We start from the raw sequence: 22741 nt of genomic DNA on the forward strand, positions 1-22741 counted from the left end.
TGTACAGTACCAGTCTGTGTGGATGTGATTTGAGTGGTGGTCTGTAGCAGTACCAGTCTGTGTGGATGTGGTTTGAGTGGTGTTCTGTACAGTACCAGTCTGTGTGGATGTGATTTGAGTGGTGGTCTGTACAGTACCAGTCTGTGTGGATGTGATTTGAGTGGTGGTCTGTACAGTACCAGTCTGTGTGGATGTGATTTGAGTGGTGGTCTGTACAGTACCAGTCTGTGTGGATGTGATTTGAGTGGTGGTCTGTACAGTACCAGTCTGTGTGTGGATGTGATGATTTGAGTGGTGGTCTGTACAGTACCAGTCTGTGTGGATTTGATTTGAGTGGTGGTCTGTACAGTACCAGTCTGTGTGGATGTGATTTGAGTGGTGGTCTGTAACAGTACCAGTCTGTGTGGATGTGATTTGAGTGGTGGTCTGTACAGTACCAGTCTGTGTGTGGATGTGATGTGATTTGAGTGGTGGTCTGTGCAGTACCAGTCTGTGTGGATGTGATTTGAGTGGTGGTCTGTACAGTACCAGTCTGTGGATGTGATTTGAGTGGTGGTCTGTACAGTACCAGTCTGTGTGGATGTGATTTGAGTGGTGGTCTGTACAGTACCAGTCTGTGTGGATGTGATTTGAGTGGTGGTCTGTACAGTACCAGTCTGTGTGGATGTGATTTGAGGAAGTTGTCTGTACAGTACCAGTCTGTGTGGATGTGATTTGAGCGGTGGTCTGCAAGCAGTACAAGTCTGTGTGGATGTGATTTGAGTGGTGGTCTGTACAGTACCAGTCTGTATGGATGTGGATTTGAGTGGTGGTCTGTACAGTACCAGTCTGTATGGATGTGATTTGAGTGGTGGTCTGTACAGTACCAGTCTGTGTGGATGTGATTTGAGTGGTGGTCTGTACAGTACCAGTCTGTGGATGTGATTTGAGTGGTGGTCTGTACAGTACCAGTCTGTGGATGTGATTTGATTTTGAGTGGTGGTCTGTACAGTACCAGTCTGTGGATTTGATTTGAGTGGTGGTCTGGTGGTCTGTAGTGGTGGTCTGTACAGTACCAGTCTGTGTGGATGTGATTTGAGTGGTGGTCTGTACAGTACCAGTCTGTGGATGTGATGTGATTTGAGTGGTGGTCTACACAGTATCAGTCTGTGTGGATGTGATTTGATTTGGTGGTCTGTACAGTACCAGTCTGTGTGGATGTGATTTGAGTGGTGGTCTGTACAGTACCAGTCTGTGTGGATGATTTGATTTGAGTGGTGGTCTGTACAGTACCAGTCTGTGTGGATGAGATTTGAGTGGTGGTCTGTACAGTACCAGTCTGTGTGGATGTGATTTGAGTGGTGGTCTGTACAGTACCAGTCTGTGTGGATTTGATTTGAGTGGTGGTCTGTACAGTACCAGTCTGTGTGGATGTGATTTGAGCGGCTGGTCTGTACAGTACAAGTCTGTGTGGATGTGATTTGAGTGGTGGTCTGTACAGTACCAGTCTGTGTGGATTTGAGTTTGAGTGGTGGTCTGTACAGTACCAGTCTGTGTGTGATGTGATTTGAGTGGTGGTCTGTACAGTACCAGTCTGTGTGGATGTGATTTGAGTGGTGGTCTGTACAGTACCAGTCTGTGTGGATGTGATTTGAGTGGTGGTCTGTACAGTACCAGTCTGTGTGATGTGATTTGAGTGGTGGTCTGTACAGTAACAGTCTGTGTGGATGTGATTTGAGTGGTGGTCTGTACAGACCAGTCTGTGTGGATGTCATTTGATTTGAGTGGTGGACTGTACAGTACCAGTCTGTGTGGATGTGATTTGAGTGGTGGTCTGTACAGTACCAGTCTGTGTGGATGTGGTTTGAGTGGTGTTCTGTACAGTATCAGTCTGTGTGGATGTGATTTGAGTGGTTGTCTGTACAGTACCAGTCTGTGTGGATGTGATTTGAGTGGTGTTTGTACAGTACCAGTCTGTGTGGATTTGAGTGGTGGTCTGTACAGTAACAGTCTGTGTGGATGTGATTTGAGTGGTGGTCTGTACAGTACCAGTCTGTGTGTGGATGTGATTTGAGTGGTGGTCTGTACAGTACCAGTCTGTGTGGATGTGATTTGATTTGAGTGGTGGTCTGTACAGTACCAGTCTGTGTGGATGTGATTTGAGTGGTGGTCTGTACAGTACCAGTCTGTGTGGATGTGGTTTGAGTGGTGTTCTGTACAGTACCAGTCTGTGTGGATGTGATTTGAGTGGTGGTCTGTACAGTACCAGTCTGTGTGGATGTGATTTGAGTGGTGGTCTGTACAGTAGCAGTCTGTGTGGATGTGATTTGAGTGGTGGTCTGTACAGTACCAGTCTGTGTGGATGTGATTTGAGTGGTGGTCTGTACAGTACCAGTCTGTGTGGATTTGATTTGAGTGGTGGTCTGTACAGTACCAGTCTGTGTGGGATGTGATTTGAGTGGCGGTCTGTACAGTGTGGATGTGATTTGGAGTGGTGGTCTGTACAGTACCAGTCTGTGTGGATGTGATTTGAGTTGTGGTCTGTACAGTACCAGTCTGTGTGGATGTGATTTGAGTGGTGGTCTGTACAGTACCAGTCTGTGTGGATGTGATTTGAGTGGTGGTCTGTACAGTACCAGTCTGTGTGGATGAGATTTGAGTGGTGATCTGTACAGTACCAGTCTGTGTGGATGTGATTTGAGTGGTGGTCTGTACAGTACCAGTCTGTGTGGATGTGGTTTGAGTGGTGTTCTGTACAGTACCAGTCTGTGTGGATGTGATTTGAGTGGTGGTCTGTACAGTACCAGTCTGTGTGGATGTGATTTGAGTGGTGGTCTGTACAGTACAAGTCTGTGTGGATGTGATTTGAGTGGTGGTCTGTACAGTACCAGTCTGTGTGGATGTGATTTGAGTGGTGGTCTGTATCCAGATGTTGGCCAGGTGGGAAGTTAACCATGTCTCAGTAAAGACCAACACATCTGGATTGGAGCTGTGAACCCAAACGTTTAATTGATCCATTCTAGGTAATAAGCTTCTAGCGTTAACGTGCAGAAAACCCAGGCTTTTACATGAGCAGAAATCAGTGAAGCAGATATCAGAGCACAAGTCAGAATTGAGGCTAGCAACAGTAGATGGGCCAGGGTGTACATGCACATTTCCAGATATCATCAACAGTAATATAATCAAGGCACGGCAGAGGACAGGGATAGCTCTGCTGTGTTGATTTATGACATCTGAATGTGCATCAGATGGCAAAAAGATTATGTTGTACAGCAACTTCATCAGGTAACATGAATACAGAGCTGGTGAGAGGTGGATGGAATAGGATGGGAGGCCAAGAGTCTGTGTAACCAATAGAGAGTCAGAGTCCCGAGTGTGGGAACAAACAGTCTGAGTAACCAATAGAGAGTCAGAGTCCCGAATGTGGGAACAAACAGTCTGTGTAACCAATAGAGAGTCAGAGTCCCGAATGTGGGAACAAACAGTCTGTGTAACCAATAGAGAGTCAGAGTCCCGAGTGTGGTAACAAACAGTCTGTGTGTAACCACAGAGAGTCAGAGTCCCTTGAGGTGGTAACAAACAGTCTATCCTACTCTGTTGGGTAAAGAAAGTTTGTAGTCAACTAAGCATGCAGGAGTCATGAAGCAAATAGCAAAATACATGTTTTTAATATATAACGACTTGGGGCTAGCCATTGTAAGTTCAGAGCCACTCACCCCAACAGGTGTGTGTGCTAGAGGTGAGCGAAAGCTCGGGAAAAAGGGGGAAGTGTGGTGGCTGTACCTGTTCCAGAAAGGGGGAGACAGGCCAGGGAGAGAGGGGTGAGTGTAGTGGGGGTACCTGTACCAGAAAGGGGGAGACAGACCAGGGCAGACGGTGAACAGAGAGAGGTGAGTGTGGTGGGGTACCTGTACCAGACAGGGGGAGACAGACCAGGGAGAGAGAGGTGAGTGTGGTGGAGGTACCTGTACCAGACAGGGGGAGACAGACCAGGGCAGACGGTGAACAGATCGCCAGGTGGAATCCAAGCAGCAGTGTAGCAGGTAATGGAGTAGGTGTCACACCCACTTGGGGGAAGCTTATATTTCTGGAGGCAGATTTTTGTAGAAAATGCCAGTGAATTTGGTCTTAAACAGGAGGGTGCTTCAGAGGGGCGTCAAAGACTCCTGCCACTTGTTGGGCTCCAAAGGCCTCGACACCTTTTTTACACACCTCGGTGCTAATGGAAGTTGTATCTGGTCTGTCCTTTCAAGCCTGGCAGCTCAGTTCCAGGTTGGATGGTGTCCTTGGTCTCTGTTGTTTGTTAGCTAGCACCGTCGGTGTAGCTTGGAAAAAGGAAACCTTTTGAAGCGATAATCTCTCCGGTTAATTTGGGTCAAATATGAGTTGTAGGTTATGAGTTTTGATCTGGAGCGAAAGGCCATGCTGTGGAGGGTAGCATCCTGCATATGTCCCCGCCGAAAGTTTATCCAACTCCAAATCTAACCTTTGTAAAAAAATAAATAAAATAAAAACATTGAAAATTGTGAGAGCTTACATGCAGCTGTGTCCCTCTCTCTGAGAGGGGCGTGATCTTTTAGTGGTCAACAATGATACAGTACCAGCTAAATACAGACTTCAGTGGTCCATCTTTCATTGAAACATATACATACTTATTTATAAATGATTGTTAACATACAGAATTCAAAACGCAGTTGTATTTATATTTATATTTAAAATAAAATCAGATAATCTGAGAAGAACTTTCAAATGTTTTTATTTATGACGTTACTTTATATTGCATCTTTAATCACAATGACATTAATTCACATTTATATTTTGGCAACTATTGCTATTCTTAACATCTTGTACAGACAGACACATCCAGAATAGTAATAGCTGATTTCCAGTGTTCTACATTGACTGTATAGGCGCCAGTGATTTGTTCAGGATTACATGTAGGCACACATGACAAGGCACACATGACAAGGCACACACATGACAAGGCACATGACAAGGCACACACATGACAAGGCACACACATGACAAGGAACACACATGACAAGGCACACACATGACAAGGCACACACATGACAAGGCACACACATGACAAGGCACACACATGACAAGGCACACACATGACAAGGCACACACATGACAAGGCACACACATGACAAGGCACACACATGACAAGGAACACACATGACAAGGAACACACATGACAAGGCACACAAGATGACAAAACAGATGGATTGTCGCACAACACAACCACAACATTCTCATTACAATGGCAAAGAATAAACCAGTATAGACCAACTAGTGACCAGCATAGCCTTTAAACCAGTATAGACCAACTAGTGACCAGCATAGCCTTTAAACCAGTATAGACCAACTAGTGACCAGTATAGCCTTTAAACCAGTATAGACCAACTAGTGACCAGCATAGCCTTTAAACCAGTATAGACCAAATTGCAGTTTCATCTGGTGTACTAGATGACAGACACAGTACAGATATAAGGACCTGATGTCTAGGTAGTCTCAGACACAGTACAGATATAAGGACCTGATGTCTAGGTAGTCTCAGACACAGTACAGATATAAGGACCTGATGTCTAGGTAGTCTCAGACACAGTACAGATATAAGGACCTGATGTCTAGGTAGTCTCAGACACAGTACAGATATAAGGGCCCCTCTTTAGATAAACAGGAAGACAGACAAGTTGGGAGTGACATTCCAGGGTTGGAGCTCAGTGCTTAGAAGCCGGTGTCTACAGTCCATGGGTTAGTGTGTGTTCTAGAAGCCGGTGTCTACAGTCCAGGGTTAGCATGTGTTCTAGAAGCCGGTGTCTACAGTCCAGGGTTAGTGTGTGTTCTAGAAGCCGGTGTCTACAGTCCAGGTTAGTGTGTTCTGAAGCCGGTGTCTACAGTCCAGGGTTAGTGTGTGTTCTAGAAGCCGGTGTCTACAGTCCAGGGTTAATATGTGTTCTAGAAGCCGGTGTCTACAGTCCAGGGTTAGTGTGTGTTCTAGAAGCCGGTGTCTACAGTCCAGGGTTAGTGTGTGTGTTCTAGAAGCCGGTGTCTACAGTCCAGGGTTAGTGTGTGTTCTAGAAGCCGGTGTCTACAGTCCAGGGTTAGTGTGTTCTAGCCGGTGTCTACAGTCCAGGGTTAGTGTGTGTTCTAGAAGCCGGTGTCTACAGTCCAGGGTTAGTATGTGTTCTAGAAGCCGGTGTCTACAGTCCAGGGTTAGTGTGTGTTCTAGAAGCCGGTGTCTACAGTCCAGGGTTAATATGTGTTCTAGAAGCCAGTGTCGATGCTGAGAGAGCGTCGGGTCACATGTTCTATCTCTCCAGGGACGTACCGCTGAAGCTAGTCTGGTGCTTGGCCAACATCTTCAGAATCTGATGCAGGTTCTGCCACCACTGACCTTGGGCATCCGGTGCTCACGGGGGAGGGGGTGGAAGAGAAATTTTACTGCCTGCTTAGAGACTAAAATAACATACACTCTAAAACCACATTGTAAAGCACTTCATGACAACAGGTTTGGATAGATGGACAACAGCTGTGGTACTCTACTCACTCAAAGTCAGTCTGTGCCTTAAGTTCAGTCACAGGGATGAAGGACAGACCTTCTTACTGAAGCCGATGACAGACGCTGTGTCTGGGGCTGACCGAACACACACCTGAATGGTAGAAGTTGACGAGGAGATAACCATTATATATCTACCACCCTGTTTCCACGGCTACATGTTGTTGAATCAGAGATAAAGCTCCTCCTCTTATAGTGTCTTCATAGTTCACTACTTTAACCAGATCCTTGGCACCCTATTCCCTTCATAGTTCACTACTTTAACCAGTCTTGGCACCCTATTCCCTTCATAGTTCACTAATTTAACCAGAGCCATGGCACCCTATTCCCTTCATAGTTCACTACTTTAACCAGTCTTGGCACCCTATTCCCTTCATAGTTCACTACTTTAACCAGAGCCTTGGCACCCTATTCCCTTCATAGTTCACTACTTTTAACCAGTCTTGGCACCCTATTCCCTTCATAGTTCACTACTTTAACCAGAGCCATGGCACCCTATTCCCTTCATAGTTCACTACTTTAACCAGAGCCTTGGCACCCTATTCCCTTCATAGTTCACTACTTTAACCAGTCTTGGCACTCTATTCCCTTCATAGTTCACTACTTTAACCAGAGCCGTGGCACCCTATTCCCTTCATAGTTCACTACTTTTAACCAGAGTCCTATGGGCCCGAGTCAAAAGTAGTGCACTATGTAGGGAATAGGGTGCCATTCGAGACGCATCCAGTACCTTGTCTGAAGTTGTTGATCATCTTTCTGTGAGCCACTGCACAGCCTTCACACCCAGCTTGGTGCCACAGTTTCTGTCGAAGGGTGTTGGCACCTCCCTAGAACGCCAGGTGAGAGAAAAATCAGTTAATCTCAGAGCAGAAAGAAAACTTATAGGAACCATATTTGATCATTCATACACTTCACATTCTACATCATCTACGTCTATCCCCTAATTTCCTGATCAACAAGCTCATCATCCTTTTAATATAAGGTTGAATTTTAACAGTGTGGTTGTGTTCGTTCCGTACCCACCTGCTGGAGGTGCCCCAGCACGTTGACCCTACAGTCGAAGATGCCCTTCCCCTCGGCAGAATACAGCTTGTGGATGAAATCAGTGGTGCAGTGAAGGTGACACTTCTCATTCCTACAGAGACAGAACCATCGAGATCCCATCATTCACTATATTAACTGTCCTACAGAGACAGAACCATCGAGATCCCATCATTCACTATATTAACTGTCCTACAGAGACAGAACCATCGAGATCCCATCATTCACTATATTAACTGTCCTACAGAGACAGAACCATCGAGATCCCATCATTTCACTATATTAACTGTCCTATAGAGACAAAAACCATCGAGATCCCATCATTCACTATATTAACTGTCCTACAGAGACAGAACCATCGAGATCCCATCATTCACTATATTAACTGTCCTATAGAGACAGAACCATCGAGATCCCATCATTCACTATATTAACTGTCCTATAGTGACAGAACCATCGAGATCCTATCATTCACTATATTAACTGTCCTATAGTGACAGAACCATCGAGATCCTATCATTCACTATATTAACTGTCCTATAGAGACAGAACCATCGAGATCCCATCATTCACTATATTAACTGTCCTATAGAGACAGAACCATCGAGATCCCATCATTCACTATATTAACTGTCCTATAGAGACAGAACCATCGAGATCCCATCATTCACTATATTAACTGTCCTATAGTGACAGAACCATCGAGATCCTATCATTCACTATATTAACTGTCCTATAGAGACAGAACCATCGAGATCCCATCATTCACTATATTAACTGTCCTATAGTGACAGAACCATCGAGATCCTATCATTCACTATAACTGTCCAATAGAGACAGAACCATTGAGATCCTATCATTCACTATAACTGTCCTATAGAGGCAGAACCATCGAGATCCTATCATTCATTATGTTAACAGAACCATTGAGATCCTATCATTCACTATGTTAACAGAACCATCGAGATCCTATCATTCACTATATTAACAGAACCATCGAGATCCCATCATTCACTATATAACAGAACCATCGGGATCCTATCATTCACTATGTTAACAGAACCATGAGATCCCATCATTCACTATATTAACAGAACCATCGGGATCCTATCATTCACTATATTAACTGTCCCATAGAGACAGAACCATCAAGATCCTATCATTCACTATATTAACTGTCCTATAGAGACAGAACCATCAAGATCCTATCATTCACTATATTAACTGTCCTATAGAGACAGAACCATTGAGATCCTATCATTCACTATATTAACTGTCCTATAGAGACAGAACCATCGAGATCCTATCATTCACTATATTAACAGAACCATCGAGATCCTATCATTCACTATATTAATTGTCCTATAGAGACAGAACCATCGAGATCCTATCATTCACTATGTTAACAGAACCATCGAGATCCTATCATTCACTATATTAACAGAACCATCGAGATCCTATCATTCACTATATTAACTGTCCTATAGAGACCAGAACCATCGAGATCCTATCATTCACTATATTAACTGTCCTATAGAGACAGAACCATCGAGATCCTATCATTCACTATGTTAACAGAACCATCGAGATCCTATCATTCACTATATTAACAGAACCATCGAGATCCTATCATTCACTATATTAACTGTCCTATAGAGACAGAACCATCGAGATCCTATCATTCACTATATTAACAGAACCATCGAGATCCTATCATTCACTATATTAACAGAACCATCGAGATCCTATCATTCACTATATTAACTGTCCTATAGAGACAGAACCATCGAGATCCTATCATTGCTATATTAACTGTCCTATAGAGACAGAACCATCGAGATCCTATCATTCACTATATTAACAGAACCATCGAGATCCTATCATTCACTATATTAACTGTCCTATAGAGACAGAACCATCGAGATCCTATCATTCACTATGTTAACAGAACCATTGAGATCCTATCATTCACTATATTAACAGAACCATCGAGATCCTATCATTCACTATATTAACGGTCCTATAGAGACAGAACCATCGAGATCCTATCATTCACTATATTAACAGAACCATCGAGATCCTATCATTCACTATATTAACTGTCCTATAGAGACAGAACCATTGAGATCCTATCATTCACTATATTAACAGAACCATCGAGATCCTATCATTCACTATATTAACAGAACCATCGAGATCCTATCATTCACTATATTAACAGAACCATCGAGATCCTATCATTCACTATATTAACAGAACCATCGAGATCCTATCATTCACTATATTAACTGTCCTATAGAGACAGAACCATCGAGATCTATCATTCACTATGTTAACAGAACCATCGAGATCCTATCATTCACTATATTAACAGAACCATCGATATCCTATCATTCACTATATTAACTGTCCTATAGAGACAGAACCATCGAGATCCTATCATTCACTATGTTAACAGAACCATTGAGATCCTATCATTCACTATATTAACAGAACCATCGAGATCCTATCATTCACTATATTAACAGAACCATGAGATCCTATCATTCACTATGTTAACAGAACCATCGAGATCCTATCATTCACTATATTAACAGAACCATCGAGATCCTATCATTCACTATATTAACGGTCCTATAGAGACAGAACCATCGAGATCCTATCATTCACTATATTAACAGAACCATCGAGATCCTATCATTCACTATATTAACAGAACCATCGAGATCCTATCATTCACTATATTAACTGTCCTATAGAGACAGAACCATCGAGATCCTATCATTCACTATGTTAACAGAACCATCGAGATCCTATCATTCACTATATTAACAGAACCATCGAGATCCTATCATTCACTATATTAACAGAACCATCGAGATCCTATCATTCACTATATTAACGGTCCTATAGAGACAGAACCATCGAGATCCTATCATTCACTATATTAACAGAACCATCGAGATCCTATCATTCACTATATTAACAGAACCATCGAGATCCTATCATTCACTATGTTAACAGAACCATCGAGATCCTATCATTCACTATATTAACAGAACCATCAAGATCCTATCATTCACTATATTAACTGTCCTATAGAGACAGAACCATCGAGATCCTATCATTCACTATATTAACAGAACCATGAGATCCTATCATTCACTATATTAACAGAACCATCGAGATCCTATCATTCACTATATTAACAGAACCATCAAGATCCTATCATTCACTATATTAACTGTCCTATAGAGACAGAACCACCGAGATCCTATCATTCACTATATTAACTGTCCTATAGAGACAGAACCATCGAATCCTATCATTCACTATATTAACAGAACCATCGAGATCCTATCATTCACTATATTAACAGAACCATCGAGATCCTATCATTCACTATAACTGTCCTATAGAGGCAGAACCATCGAGATCCTATCATTCACTATATTAACAGAACCATCGAGATCCTATCATTCACTATATTAACAGAACCATCGAGATCCCATCATTCACTATATTAACAGAACCATCGAGATCCTATCATTCACTATATTAACAGAACCATCGAGATCCTATCATTCACTATATTAACTGTCCTATATTAACAGAACCATCGAGATCCCATCATTCACTATGTTAACAGAACCATCGAGATCCCATCATTCACTATATTAACAGAACCATCGAGATCCTATCATTCACTATATTAACAGAACCATCGAGATCCTATCATTCACTATATTAACTGTCCTATATTAACAGAACCATCGAGATCCCATCATTCACTATGTTAACAGAACCATCGAGATCCCATCATTCACTATATTAACAGAACCATCGAGATCCCATCATTCACTATATTAACAGAACCATCGAGATCCTATCATTCACTATATTAACTGTCCTATAGAGACAGAACCATCGAGATCCTATCATTCACTATGTTAACAGAACCATCGAGATCCTATCATTCACTATGTTAACAGAACCATCGAGATCCTATCATTCACTATATTAACAGAACCATCGAGATCCCATCATTCACTATATTAACAGAACCATCGAGATCCCATCATTCACTATATTAACAGAACCATCGAGATCCCATCATTCACTATATTAACAGAACCATCGAGATCCCATCATTCACTATATTAACTACCCCTCTGGATGTCTTGTTGTTAACCTCTATAATGGGGTCTTTCTTACCTGTTAACCTCTATAATGGTGCACTGTGGTTAACCTCTATAATGTGGTCTTACCTCAGCACCAGACCCCCTCTGGATGTCTTCCTTCATCTTCTCTGCGAGATGCTCCACGTTAGTCTGAAAGGGCAGGGTCGTATTTATTAAGACTACATGGATCCTTTATCACTCTGTTCAGGAAGTCTAACCTACAGTACATGGATCATTTATCCCTCTGTTCAGGAAGTCTAACCTACAGTACATGGATCATTTATCCCTCTGTTCAGGAAGTCTAACCTACAGTACATGGATCATTTATCCCTCTGTTCAGGAAGTCTAACCTACAGTACATGGATCATTTATCCCTCTGTTCAGGAAGTCTAACCCACAGTACATGGATCATGTATCCCTCTGTTCAGGAAGTCTAACCTACAGTACATGGATCATTTATCCCCCTGTTCAGGAAGTCTAACCTACAGTACATGGATCATTTATCCCTCTGTTCAGGAAGTCTAACCTACAGTACACGGATCATTTATCCCTCTGTTCAGGAAGTCTAACCTACAGTACACGGATCATGTATCACTCTGTTCAGGAAGTCTAACCTACAGTACATGGATCATGTATCACTCTGTTCAGGAAGTCTAACCTACAGTACATGGATAATTTATCCCTCTGTTCAGGAAGTCTAACCTACAGTACATGGATAATTTATCCCTCTGTTCAGGCAACAGTACATGGATCATGTATCACTCTGTTCAGGAAGTCTAACCTACAGTACATGGATCATGTATCACTCTGTTCAGGAAGTCTAACCTACAGTACATGGATAATTTATCCCTCTGTTCAGGAAGTCTAACCTACAGTACATGGATAATTTATCCCTCTGTTCAGGCAACAGTACATGGATCATGTATCACTCTGTTCAGGAAGTCTAACCTACAGTACATGGATCATGTATCACTCTGTTCAGGAAGTCTAACCTACAGTACATCCGTATGAAATGACTTTGTGGTCTGTCTGGGATAAATGAAGACTGTTAGTCTGAGATGGCACCCTGGTGAAGACTGTTAGTCTGAGATGGCACCCTGGTGAAGACTGTTAGTCTGAGATGGCACTCTAGTGAAGACCGTTAGTCTGAGATGACACCCTGGTGAAGGCTGTTAGTCTGAGATGGCACTCTGGTGAAGACTGTTAGTCTGAGATGGCACCCTAGTGAAGACTGTTAGTCTGAGATGGCACTCTAGTGAAGACTGTTAGTCTGAGATGGCACTCTAGTGAAGACTGTTAGTCTGAGATGGCACTCTAGTGAAGACTGTTAGTCTGAGATGGCACTCTAGTGAAGACTGTTAGTCTGAGATGGCACTCTAGTGAAGACTGTTAGTCTGAGATGGCACTCTAGTGAAGACTGTTAGTCTGAGATGGCACTCTAGTGAAGACTGTTAGTCTGAGATGGCACCCTGGTGAAGACTGTCAGTCTGAGATGGCACCCTAGTGAAGACTGTCAGTCTGAGATGGCACCCTGGTGAAGACTGTTAGTCTGAGATGGCACCCTGGTGAAGACTGTTAGTCTGAGATGGCACCCTGGTGAAGACTGTTAGTCTGAGATGGCACCCTGGTGAAGACTGTTAGTCTGAGATGGCACGGTGAAGACTGTTAGTCTGAGATGGCACCCAGTGAAGACTGTTAGTCTGAGATGGCACTCTAGTGAAGACTGTTAGTCTGAGAGATGGCACTCTAGTGAGACTGTCAGTCTGAGATGGCACCCTGGTGAAGACTGTTAGTCTGAGATGGCACCTAGTAAGACTGTTAGTCTGAGATGGCACCCTGGTGAAGACTGTTAGTCTGAGATGGCACCCTGGTGAAGACTGTTAGTCTGAGATGGCACCCTGGTGAAGACTGTTAGTCTGAGATGGCACTCTAGTGAAGACTGTTAGTCTGAGATGGCACTCTAGTGAAGACTGTTAGTCTGAGATGGCACTCTAGTGAAGACTGTTAGTCTGAGATGGCACCCTAGTGAAGACTGTTAGTCTGAGATGGCACTCTAGTGAAGACTGTTAGTCTGAGATGGCACTCTAGTGAACTACTTTGGACCAGAGTAGGGAATAAGGTACTATGCCAGCAGCAGCCTGGTTCTCACCTTTAGGTCCTGGAGGTTGAAGGGGTCCTCGAAGATGTAAGCAGCGTCTGCTCCCACAGCGATACCGGCGCAGGTTGCCAGGTAACCACAGTAGCCTCCCATAGTTTCCACTCAGAACACCCTTCTCTTGGTCCCTGTAGCCGACTGCTTAATCTTATCACAACTCCAAGAGAGGAGACGGACAGATGACAGACAGAGAGGGGAAGGTTAGAGACACAACTGAAAGGGTCAATCTGCAGTTCCTACATACATGGTTACACCTATAAACATGGTTACATCTATAAACATGGATACAATATGGTTACAACATGGTTACACCTATAAACATGGTTACAACTATAAACATGGATACAATATGGTTACAACATGGTTACACCTATAAACATGGTTACAACTATAAACATGGTTACACCATGGTTACAACTATAAACATGGTTACAACATGGTTACACCTATAAAACATGGTTACAACATGGTTACAACTATAAACATGGTTACACCTATAAACATGGTTACACCTATAAACATGGTTACAACATGGTTACACCTATAAACATGGATACAACTATAAACATGGTTACACCTATAAACATGGTTACACCTATAAACATGGTTACACCTATAAACATGGTTACAACATGGATACAACTATAAACATGGTTACACCTATAAACATGGTTACACCTATAAACATGGTTACAACATGGTTACACCTATAAACATGGTTACAAACATGGTTACAACTATAAAACATGGTTACACCTATAAACATGGTTACACCTATAAACATGGTTACAACATGGTTACACCTATAAACATGGATACAACTATAAAACATGGTTACACCTATAAACATGGTTACACCTATAAACATGGTTACAACATGGTTACAACTATAAACATGGTTACAACATGGTTACAACTATAAACATGGTTACAACTATAAACATGGTTACATCTATAAAACATGGTTACACCTATAAACATGGTTACACCTATAAACATGGTTACAACTATAAACATGGTTACAACTATAAACATGGTTACAACTATAAACATGGTCACATCTATAAACATGGATACAACATGTTAGTCAGATGGTTACAACTATAAACATGGTTACAACATGGTTACACCTATAAACATGGTTACAACATGGTTACAACTATAAACATGGTTACAACATGGTTACACCTATAAACATGGTTACAACATGGTTACAACTATAAACATGGTTACACCTATAAACATGGTTACACCTATAAACATGGTTACAACATGGTTACACCTATAAACATGGATACAACTATAAACATGGTTACAACTATAAACATGGTTACAACATGGTTACAACTATAAACATGGTTACAACATGGTTACAACTATAAACATGGTTACAACTATAAACATGGTTACATCTATAAACATGGTTACATCTATAAACATGGTTACACCTATAAACATGGTTACACCTATAAACATGGTTACAACTATAAACATGGTTACAACTATAAACATGGTTACAACTATAAACATGGTCACATCTATAAACATGGATACAACATGGTTACACCATGGTTACAACTATAAACATGGTTACAACATGGTTACACCTATAAACATGGTTACAACATGGTTACAACTATAAACATGGTTACAACATGGTTACAACTATAAACATGGTGACAACATGGTTACAACATGGTTACACCTATAAACATGGTTACACCTATAAACATGGTTACACCTATAAACATGGATACAACTATAAACATGGATACAACATGGTTACACCTATAAACATGGTTACATCTATAAACATGGTTACAACTATAAACATGGTTACACCTATAAACATGGTTACACCTATAAACATGGTTACACCTATAAACATGGTTACAACTATAAACATGGTTACACCTATAAACATGGTCACAACTATAAACATGGATACACCTATAAACATGGTTACACCTATAAACATGGATACAACATGGATACAACATGGTTACACCTATAAACATGGATACAACATGGTTACACCTATAAACATGGTTACACCTATAAACATGGTTACACCTATAAACATGGTTACATCTATAAACATGGTTACATCTATAAACATGGTTACAACTATAAACATGGTCACATCTATAAACATGGATACAACATGGTTACAACTATAAACATGGTTACACCATGGTTACAACTATAATCATGGTTACACCTATAAACATGGTTACAACATGGTTACACCTATAAACATGGTTACAACTATAAACATGGTTACAACTATAAACATGGTTACACCTATAAACATAGTTACACCTATAAACATGGTTACAACTATAAACATGGTTACATCTATAAACATGGTTACAACTATAAACATGGTTACAACTATAAACATGGTTACACCTATAAACATAGTTACACCTATAAACATGGTTACACCTATAAACATGGTTACACCTATAAACATGGTTACACCTATAAACATGGTTACACCTATAAACATGGTTACACCTATAAACATGGTTACAACTATAAACATGGATACAACATGGTTACACCTATAAACATGGTTACACCTATAAACATGGTTACACCTATAAACATGGATACAACATGGTTACACCTATAAAACATTGTTACACCTATAAACATGGTTACACCTATAAACATGGATACAACATGGTTACAACTATAAACATGGATACAACTATAAACATGGATACAACATGGTTACACCTATAAACATTGTTACACCTATAAACATGGTTACACCTATAAACATGGTTACACCTATAAACATGGTTACACCTATAAACATGGATACACCTATAAACATGGTTACACCTATAAACATGGTTACACCTATAAACATGGTTACAACATGGTTACACCTATAAACATGGATACAACTATAAACATGGTTACAACATGGTTACAACTATAAACATGGATACAACATGGTTACACCTATAAACATGGTTACACCTATAAACATGGTTACACCTATAAACATGGATACAACTATAAACATGGTTACAACATGGTTACAACTATAAACATGGATACAACATGGTTACACCTATAAACATGGTTACACCTATAAACATGGTTACACCTATAAACATGGTTACAACTATAAACATGGTTACAACATGGTTACACCTATAAACATGGTTACAACATGGTTACAACTATAAACATGGTTACAACATGGTTACAACTATAAACATGGTTACAACATGGTTACACCTATAAACATGGTTACAACATGGTTACACCTATAAACATGGTTACAACATGGTTACAACTATAAACATGGTTACAACATGGTTACAACTATAAACATGGTTACAACATGGTTACACCTATAAACATGGTTACAACATGGTTACAACTATAAACATGGTTACAACATGGTTACAACTATAAACATGGTTACACCTATAAACATGGTTACAACTATAAACATGGTTACAACATGGTTACACCTATAAACATGGTTACACCTATAAACATGGTTACACCTATAAACATGGATACAACTATAAACATGGTTACAACTATAAACATGGTTACAACATGGTTACAACTATAAACATGGTTACAACTATAAACATGGTTACAACATGGTTACAACTATAAACATGGTTACACCTATAAACATGGTTACACCTATAAACATGGTTACACCTATAAACATGGTTACACCTATAAACATGGTTACAACATGGTTACAACATGGTTACAACTATAAACATGGTTACAACATGGTTACAACATGGTTACAACTATAAACATGGTTACAACTATAAACATGGTTACAACTATAAACATGGTTACAACTATAAACATGGTTACACCTATAAACATGGTTACAACATGGTTACAACATGGTTACAACTATAAACATGGTTACAACTATAAACATGGTTACACCTATAAACATGGTTACAACTATAAACATGGTTACACCTATAAACATGGTTACAACTATAAACATGGTTACACCTATAAACATGGATACAACTATAAACATGGTTACAACTATAACATTTCTCCAAAACAGTGGCAGGGAGTCCAGTTTGTTATTGTTTCAACAGTAAATTGCACATTTAACTTCCTAACATATTAACTATTATGAGTCCTCTGTGTGGTGTTACTATGCACATTTAACTTCCCAACATATTAACTATTACGAGTCCTCTGTGTGGTGTTACTATGCACATTTAACTTCCTAACATATTAACTATTATGAGTCCTCTGTGTGGTGTTACTATGCACATTTAACTTCCTAACATATTAACTATTATGAGTCCTCTGTGTGGTGTTACTATGCACATTTAACTTCCTAACATATTAACTATTATGAGTCCTCTGTGTGGTGTTACTATGCACATTTAACTTCCTAACATATTAACTATTATGAGTCCTCTGTGTGGTGTTACTATGCACATTTAACTTCCTAACATATTAACTATTATGAGTCCTCTGTGTGGTGTTACTATGCACATTTAACTTCCTAACATATTAACTATTATGAGTCCTCTGTGTGGTGTTACTATGCACATTTAACTTCCTAACATATTAACTATTATGAGTCCTCTGTGTGGTGTTACTATGCACATTTAACTTCCTAACATATTAACTATTATGAGTCCTCTGTGTGGTGTTACTATGCACATTTAACTTCCCAACATATTAACTATTATGAGTCCTCTGTGTGGTGTTACTATGCACATTTAACTTCCTAACATATTAACTATTATGAGTCCTCTGTGTGGTGTTACTATGCACATTTAACTTCCCAACATATTAACTATTATGAGTCCTCTGTGTGGTGTTACTATGCACATTTAACTTCCCAACATATTAACTATTATGAGTCCTCTGTGTGGTGTTACTATGCACATTTAACTTCCTAACATATTAACTATTATGAGTCCTCTGTGTGGTGTTACTATGCACATTTAACTTCCTAACATATTAACTATTATGAGTCCTCTGTGTGGTGTTACTATGCACATTTAACTTCCTAACATATTAACTATTATGAGTCCTCTGTGTGGTGTTACTATGCACATTTAACTTCCTAACATATTAACTATTATGAGTCCTCTGTGTGGTGTTACTATGCACATTTAACTTCCTAACATATTAACTATTATGAGTCCTCTGTGTGGTGTTACTATGCACATTTAACTTCCTAACATATTAACTATTATGAGTCCTCTGTGTGGTGTTACTATGCACATTTAACTTCCCAACATATTAACTATTATGAGTCCTCTGTGTGGTGTTACTATGCACATTTAACTTCCTAACATATTAACTATTATGAGTCCTCTGTGTGGTGTTACTATGCACATTTAACTTCCTAACATATTAACTATTATGAGTCCTCTGTGTGGTGTTACTATGCACATTTAACTTCCCAACATATTAACTATTATGAGTCCTCTGTGTGGTGTTACTATGCACATTTAACTTCCTAACATATTAACTATTATGAGTCCTCTGTGTGGTGTTACTATGCACATTTAACTTCCTAACATATTAACTATTATGAGTCCTCTGTGTGGTGTTACTATGCACATTTAACTTCCTAACATATTAACTATTATGAGTCCTCTGTGTGGTGTTACTATGCACATTTAACTTCCTAACATATTAACTATTATGAGTCCTCTGTGTGGTGTTACTATGCACATTTAACTTCCTAACATATTAACTATTATGAGTCCTCTGTGTGGTGTTACTATGCACATTTAACTTCCTAACATTAACTATTATGAGTCCTCTGTGTGGTGTTACTATGCTAAAACAGGTCCTGCTGAAAGAACAGAGTTGAAGATGAAGGGGTCTAAACTTCTGGTTGGCCTCATGTTTTTAAATGGAGTTTATAGTGTCAATCTATATTCACGTGACATCTTGTTGTCAGAGACAACCACACTGGAAATGACCCATTGGGTTTTATTGTGTTTTATCTTTCATCAGATCAGACTGACCTCCATGGCAGCGTTGACAGCCGTGTCTGCCCCCAGACTGAAGTCTGTCCCGGGCACGTTGTTACTGATGGTGGCAGGGATCACCACCATGGGGATACACAACTCGTCAAAGCTACCGCGAGCATCACATAACTCCAGCACGCCCTCGTACGCCTGTAGAGAACACACACACACGGCATAAGATGGTGTGGTCCTTCTGTAGCTCAGTTGGTAGAGCATGGCGCTTGTAACGCCAGGGTAGTGGGTTCGATTCCCGGGACCACCCATACGTAGAATGTATGCACACATGATTGTAAGTCGCTTTGGATAAAAGTGTCTGCTAAATGGCATATATTATTATTATATTATTATTATTATCAGATGGAGGCCATTAACAGTCTCTATCTAGCGTGTATTATTTCAGAAATTATTCAATAGGAATACCTAGGATAGGATAAAGTAATCCTTCTCACCCCCCTTAAAAGATTTAGATGCACTATTGTAAAGTGGCTGTTCCACTGGATGTCATAAGGTGAATGCACCAATTTGTAAGTCGCTCTGGATAAGAGCGTCTGCTAAATGACTTAAATGTAAATTAAATGTAACACAGTCACATTGTTTCGTCTTTCTAACAGCTGACATGAACTTTAAAATGAAATAGTACATTACATTGTAGGAAGATCAAATAACAGAACATATGTGACTAAAACAACGTTTTGAGGAGGGAGGCCCTATAAAATCTATTATAATATAAATAATAATATATGCCATTTAGCAGACGCTTTTCCAAAGCGACTTACAGTCATGTGTGCATACATTCTACGTATGGGTGGTCCCGGGAATCGAACCCACTACCCTGGCGTTACAAGCGCCATGCTCTACCAACTGAGCTACAGAAGGACCATTATCTGATGCAGCACGCCATGTACGCCATTAGGGAATACTAACACCAATCTCAATATAATGTTCTGTTTTTGTCTGTAACTGGTACCTCAAATCCCCCAACGATCAGCAGAGCCTGGATATTATGCTTGTTGATGTTGTCCACGATCTTCTGCATGCAAGTACTGGGAAGGGTTCTGTGGAACACAAAGAACCCCCACAGCAAACCACAATTCAGGAGGACATCTTTCTCATTTTAAAAAAGGACACACCAATAACCACATTGAGTACAAACTATCAACTGCTTTCCCTCCTAATCATCATCATCGTAAAACAGACCGTTTAGTCCCCAGAAGAGATCCACCCTGGCCAGTCCATCCAGCCACACCGTGCCACTCGATCTCTGTCACCTGGTAGAGGAAGAACACACATCATGCAATCAATATCTTTGTTGTCCCGATTTGAAAATGTGCAGTCAGATTTATAGTCAGTCAGTTCTCTCTGTCACAATTATCTCCACATGGATTATCAATTTTGAATTACGTAAAGTGAGTGTGGAAGAAGTGAAGAAAATATTGTTTTCTATCAACAATGACAAGCCACCTGGGTCTGAACATTTGTATGGAAAATTGGAGGATAACAGCGGACGATACTGCCACTCCTATTTGCCATATCTTCCAAGCTAAGCCTACTAGAGAGTGTGTGGCTCTCAGGCCTGGAGGGAAGCTGAAGTCATTCCTCTACCTAAGAATAGTAAAGCCCCCTTTACTGGCTCAAATAGCCGACCAATCAGCCGGTTACCAACCCTTAGTAAACTTTTGGAAAATATTGTATTTGACCAGATACAATGTTATTTTACAGTAAACAAATTGACAACAAACTTTCAGCATGCTGATAGAGAAGGACATTCATCAAGCACAGCACTTACACACATATCTGATAATTGGCTGAGAGAAATTGATGATAAAAAGATTGTGGGGGCTGTTTTGTAATGTAATGTTTCACTGGATCAGTCTGAAACGTTGCACACACACTGCTGCCATCTGGTGGTCAATTCTAAATGGCACCTAAACTCCTTTAATATATGCCATTTAGCAGACGCTTTTATCCAAAGCGACTTACAGTCATGTGTGCATACATTCTACATATGGGTGGTCCCGGGGATCGAACCCACTACCCTGGCGTTACAAGCGCCATGCTCTACCAACTGAGCTACAGAAGGACAGAAGGATCCTTTGATTGTATGTCCTTTCTTTTGCATTTCAAACATGATTAAAGAAAAAGCATGTTTAAAAAAACTGATCAGATTTATAGAACATAATGGGACACCTTGAAAGACAATAGAGCATCTGAATACTGGATAATACTGCTGAATCAATCTGTCTCTCCCTCTTCATCCATCCCACTACTAGATAATACTGCTGAATCAATCTGTCTCTCCCTCTTCATCCATCCCACTACTAGATAATACTGCTGTCTCTCTCTTCATCCATCCATCCTACTACTAGATAATACTGCTGTCTCTCTCTTCATCCATCCATCCTACTACTAGATAATACTGCTGTCTCTCTCTTCATCCATCCATCCTACTACTAGATAATACTGCTGTCTCTCTCTTCATCCATCCATCCTACTACTAGATAATACTGCTGTCTCTCTCTTCATCCATCCATCCTACTACTAGATAATACTACTGTCTCTCTCTCCATCCATCCATCCTACTACTAGATAATACTGCTGTCTCTCTCTCCATCCATCCATCCATCCTACTACTAGATAATACTACTGTCTCTCTCTCCATCCATCCATCCATCCATCCATCCATCCATCCATCCATCCATCCATCCATAGCATGTTTAGTGTTGTCTCTCTCTCTCCATCCATCCATCCATCCATCCATCCATCCATCCTACTACTAGATAATACTACTGTCTCTCTCCATCCA

General features: G+C 40.4%; 1 pseudogene; it reads right to left on the minus strand.

The window, feature by feature from the left end:
- Window positions 1–6252: 6252 nt before the first annotated feature.
- The window catches only part of LOC127926802 (ATP-dependent 6-phosphofructokinase, liver type-like), a 39377-nt pseudogene continuing 22888 nt past the window's right edge, over window positions 6253–22741 (minus strand).

Source organism: Oncorhynchus keta, unplaced genomic scaffold, assembly GCF_023373465.1.
Source record: "Oncorhynchus keta strain PuntledgeMale-10-30-2019 unplaced genomic scaffold, Oket_V2 Un_contig_8345_pilon_pilon, whole genome shotgun sequence".
NCBI lineage: Eukaryota > Metazoa > Chordata > Actinopteri > Salmoniformes > Salmonidae > Oncorhynchus > Oncorhynchus keta.